This window comes from Papio anubis, chromosome 2 (genome assembly GCF_008728515.1).
Source record: "Papio anubis isolate 15944 chromosome 2, Panubis1.0, whole genome shotgun sequence".
Lineage (NCBI taxonomy): Eukaryota > Metazoa > Chordata > Mammalia > Primates > Cercopithecidae > Papio > Papio anubis.
This window is the reverse complement of record NC_044977.1, coordinates 147,669,825-147,675,625: the sequence shown is the minus strand read 5'-3', so window position 1 is coordinate 147,675,625 and position 5,801 is coordinate 147,669,825. Positions and strand designations below refer to the sequence as shown.

Sequence of the window (5,801 nt, the reverse complement as noted above, 5' to 3'; positions counted from 1 at the left end):
CTTGCAGGTTAGCCACTTGCATGATTAGAGCTTGTATCTGTTTTTTCATAATTTCATCTCTTTCTGTACAGGAGATAAGACTCTCACTCAGGGCAGTCTTCACAGATTTGGGGATCAGTATCCGCTTCTGAAGCCGGGAGATAGAATCCCTGAGTTCATCATTTTCTTTCATCACTTTGTCCACCGAACTTAGGAGTAACCAACCAGCTTCCTTATCTTCCTTGTTTTTTCACATATGGTCAAAGTTATTATGTATAGAGTCACTAAACTCTTTGTCTCTCATGAATGATTAATCAGGAGTGGTTAAATGCAGTTATTTTGCATACATCTCTAAACAGTTCATGCCAAGGACTATCAGTGTTCTCCATATTATCAGGAGTAGAGTCCTTAGCATTTCTGGGCCTAATCATATTAAGCAGCCAACTCCAGAAACCCCAAAATCAATGAAAGAAATCCATCCTTAATATTCTGTTCCTCCAGAACCACTTCTGGTACCAAAATCTGTATTAGTCAGGGTTCTCTAGAGGGACAGAGCTAATATATTATATGTAACATATTATATATTTATATATAATATACATTATACATATTATATATAATATATAAAATAATATATATTACATATAATATAATATATAATATATAATATGTATAATATAATATATTATATATAATATATAAATACATATATTTTAATATATATTATATATATTATAATATATATTATATATAGTAATATATATTATTATATATAATATATTACAAGATGGAATATGTATATGTATAATACATATTCCACGATGGAATATACATGTGTAAAATATATATTCCAAGATGGAATATATATGTGTAAAATATATATTCCAAGATGGAATACATATAAAATACATATGTATAATTCCAAAATGGGATATATATATATATTCCAGAATGGAATATTTATATTCCAAAAATGGAATTATATATATACACACACACATACATATGTATATATATGTGTGGATATATATATAAAGGGGAGCTTTTTAAGTATTAACTGATACCAACACAAAGTCCCACAATAGGCCACATGCAGGCTTAGGAGCAAGGAGAGCCAGTTCAAGTTCCAAAATTGAAGAACTTGAAGTCCGGTTTTTGAGGGCAGGAAGCATCCAGCATGGGAGAAAGATGTAGCCTGGGAGGTTAGACCAGTCTCTCTTTTCAAAAGCTCCTGCCTGCTTATATTCTAGTCACACTGGCAGCTGATTAGATTGTGCCCACCCAGATGAAGGATGGGTTTGCCTTTCCCAGCCAACTGACTCTAATGTTAATCTCCTTTGGCAACACTCTCATAGACACACCCAGGATTAATACTTCGTATTCTTTTTTTTTTTTTTCTAAATCAACAGGTCTTTTATTGCATCATTTAAATATCACAAGTAGGTCTTAGGAGTCATCTGGCATCTTTCTGTAGCTGGATAACTCTTAGATCTTATTCATCAGGCTGCTAAACAGTTCCTTTTTCAGAGACATAGATACCATCCAAAAATTTCCTGATATCTTTGTTTTTAACTGTTGTGGCTTGCTGAATCAAAGCCGCTGAATTTGAAACAAGCTCAATGTCATTTCCTTCAAGGATTAATTCATCTTTCTGGGCTTGAGACACTGAACAAGCAACACCTGGTCTCATCTGAACCCTGCGGATGTATTTTTCACCCAAGAAATTTCGGATTTCAACAAGAGACCCATTCTCCTGGATAACGACGTTGATGGGGAAGTGAGCATACACAGACCTCATCTTGTAACAGAAGTCCAGTGTAACACCTTTGATCATGTTCTGTACATGACTACAAATAGTCCGAACGGTAGTCAGTTCCTTTCTGTTACCCCACCATTTGTCAACTCGAAGCCTCTTTTTTTTCTTTCCAAGAAGACTGAATTCTACATTGATGTGATTGAAGTCCCTCCGCAGGGTTCCTCTGGGGCCCTTCACGATAACTGTGCGTCCCTTCAGAGTAATGTCGACATTTTCTGGAATGTCGACAGTCTGATTGCTGAGAATGGTCTTCATTCTTGCAGTAGACGCAGCAAAGAAAGAATACTTGGTATTCTTCAATCTAATCAACTTGACACTCAGTATTAACCGTCACATGCACCCACCTCTTTGCTCATGTTGCTCCTTTTGCTGGAGATTCCTGATGTCCTTTTGAAATTTTCAACCTATTCATCCTTCCTGGCCAAATTCAAGCAACATTCCCTTATTTGTCCTCTAAGACAACACTACTTATCCTTTATTTTATCTTAAAAATGTGCTTATGTTCCTAGAGCTTATTTTGTTCTTATATTCTTGCTCCCTGACTTTATGCCTATATTTCCCAATGACAGTAAATTACTCAAGTGCAGGGAATGTTTTTTTCTTTACTTCAATTTCTTATGTAAAGAGTGAAGCTCAGTAGTTGTAAACTTGATTAAAAGACCCTGAAATAGATCCACGAGCACATGGTAGAGTCTACAAACCTCTTGCTTTAGTGATGTTTCAGCTTATGGTGCAACATTTTTGGCTGATATATCAGTGAAGTGGATGATCCTGACAATATTTTTCTGCTCTTATGGTGGACTTCACTGTTATGTTTTGATTATTCTACTCAAGAGGAATTTGAGTATATTCACTATAAGTGGCACAGATACAATAGAAAATTTAAAAACAACATCAATCAACTAACTTGAAAAGTAACCTGAAACAAAAGGCCTGAATAACAAAAAAATGGGTGGGGAAAATTTAACTAGAAAGCTTAGCTTAACTAAGGCAATCTTTTGCACATTTACTATATGAGAACATTGAAAAACTTTGCATACAGCATCCCTGACATAGATAAACTAGAGGTTGCTAAGGCACTAGATGAATTGATTAGCATATTTCATAAGCATTAATAAGATAAGTTGGATTTTTCAAGATCTGTATAGAAAACAAATATTGAGATTTCTGCTCAATATCTGAAAGAGAGATATTCTGAGCTGTAGATACAACTTTCCAATCTAGGACCTCTTCTACCTGATTACCTGCTCCAGGGCTGATAGCATCAGATTTGAGTGGAAAGGAGACATTAAACAATAAGTTCATGATCCTTGGGAGCTAAGCAATCCATTGGCAACCACCTCCAGGTGTATAAAAATTTCAGTAATATTTCCATGCAAAGACTGCCACTAGTAACAACCAAGGGTCATTAAGAGATGTAGCTTACAAGCAGCTGACAGATACGCCATCACCAAACAAAGGTTTCTTCAACTTTATCCTATCCTAAATAGCTTAAGTAAAACCAGGGTGAAAGTAGGGGATGTTTACGAAGAACCAGTGGAATTCCATTGGACTGAAAGGCAGATGGTGGATCCAGGTGGAAAGGTCAGAGACAGGGGTCCCTCCTCTTCTCTTGGCCTGTCTGCTTCACCTTATAGTTAATTGGCAGACACTTTTCTCTGCTTCTTCGTGCAAGGACTAGATATGTCACCATGAGGCATGACTCCGCAATCCTCAAATTTAGATGTCCTTAAAAGTTAAGTGTCATTAGGTAAGTGAGTGGAGTCACTGAATCTTAACTGTAACCTCATAGGAGGGAGGATCTGATTAATCCAGCTTAGGTCAGTATCCGCTCTAATTGAACCAAGAGCAGCAAGAGGGATGGGGAGTTTTAGAACTTTACTGCTGAAGAGGGTTTAGGGGAAAGGGTAGAACCTGGACAGCCACTCACAAATATCTAATTTAATGAATATAGCAGTGGATCCAAGTCTTTTTGGCGCTAGGGACTGATTTCATGTAAGACAGTTTTTTCATGGATCAGAGCAGGGTGGGTGGGAGGATATGGTTTCAGGATGATTCAAACCCATTTAATTTGTTGTGTCCTTTAATTCTATTATTTTTCCATTGTAATATATGATGAAATAATTATACAACTCACCCTAATGTAGGATCAGTGGGAATCCTGAGCATGTCTTCCTGCAACTAGACAGTCCCATCTGGGGCTGACAGGACACAGTGACACCCAAAGTGTGTTTCTTATGTCCAGGCTACTCCATAATCTCATTTTGATTGCTGTCACTGCAGAAAGTCCTGCTTCACAAAGATGGGATGTTGGAAATGGAAGCAGGCTTTTCAGTGCTTTTTGGCAATCTCAGGATATTACACCTTGACTTTAATTCAGAATGTATGGAGATTTGAAACTGTCTCAAATACACTTTTAAGGCCACTTTCATTTGTGATCCCAAGCGGTTGATCCTCTTCTAGCACAGATAAAGTCAACTTCTCTGACATATTCATAAACAGGCCGAGGATCCAATCCTTCCTAGTTCGGGAGTCTTTTGTGGTTAGGAAGTAATGCTGAAACTCTTTTGAAAACTGAGATAGGTGATCATGCAGCAACTGGGAGAATGAAAGCCCCAGCTCAGTTTCTTTCTGTATTACTTTCGTGCTGTTTCTCTTTTAAAATTGAATGCTTTTAACAGCACCCAAGTCACCTCTTGTGTCCTTGCTACTTAGAAATTTCTTTTGCCAGATACCCTAAATCATCTCTCTCAAGTTCAAAGTTCCACAAATCTCTAGGGAAGGGACAAAATGTCACCAGTCTTTTGCTAAAATATAACAAGAGTCACCTTTGCTCCAGTTCCCAACAAGTTCCTCGTCTCCAGGCTGAGACCGTCTCAGCTTGACCCTTATTGTTCATATCACTATCAGCAATTTTGTCAAAGCCATTCAGCAAATCTCTAGGAGGTCCCAATCTGTCCCACATTTTCCTGTCTTCTTCTGAACCCTCCAATCCAAATTGTTCCAACCTCTGCCTGTTACCCAGTACCAAAGTCGCTTCCACATTTTCGTGTATGTTTTCAGCAACGCCCCACTCTACTGATACCGATTTATTGTATTAGTCAGTTTTCACACTGCTGACAAAGACATACCTGAGGCTGGGAAGGAAGAGAGGTTTAATTGAACTTACAGTTACACATGCCCAGGGAGGCCTCAGAATCATGGTGGAAGGTGAAAGGCCTTCTTAAACGGTGGTGGCAAGAGAAAATGAAGAAGTTTCAAAAGCAGAAACCTCTGATAAAACCATCAGATCTCATGAGTCTTATTCACTACCATGAGAACAGTATGGTGGAAACCACTCTCATTATTCAAATTACCTCCCCTTGTGTCCCTCCCACAACACGTGGGAATTCTGAGAGTATAATTCAAGATGAGATTTGGGTGGGGACACAGAGCCAAACCATATCACATTCAAAATCTCCGCTAATGTTTGAAACATGTCAAACAATCCCAGTGTTCACTCCTTGACCCCATAATTTCCGTTTGGCTTTGAATGCAGACACTTTATCTGCCAACTTGAACACAGTTGTCCTTCTCCCCTGAAGTGACAAATTGACTTTGTTGAGGAGGCTGAATATGTCACACAAGCAAGTTTTGAGATTCATCTGTGTCACTGAAATGTGCTGCCAGTGGTGAATGTTTTTCTAAAAGAAATACCAGCCCTCACAACTGAAAAACTCTGGCCAGTGATCTATCTTTAGAAAGTTGTCTCACTTCTGTGTATGAGAGAAGACGTGTGTGCTGTGTCCGTCTCCTCACAGAGCTACAAGAACAGACACGAATGAAAGGCATGTACCTTAATGTGGTTGCTAATTTTAATCACATTCTGCAAAACATTATTAATTTCACATGACGTTTTTGACTAGCCAGCATTTCTTTATGAATGACACAGTGCATAGACTCACAGTGACCTCTTTGACCCAACTAGTCTTTGACCTGGACAGAAAGCTGTCCAGTCATGGCAGCC

The 5,801-nt window shown here is 38.2% G+C and overlaps 1 pseudogene across 1 annotated transcript; it reads right to left on the bottom strand.

The window, feature by feature from the left end:
• Nucleotides 1–1,378: 1,378 nt before the first annotated feature.
• Nucleotides 1,379–2,072, bottom strand: LOC103882307 (annotated as a pseudogene). Its single transcript, XR_002520517.2, has one exon. The product of XR_002520517.2 is annotated as a 60S ribosomal protein L9 pseudogene (transcript).
• Nucleotides 2,073–5,801: the final 3,729 nt, after the last annotated feature.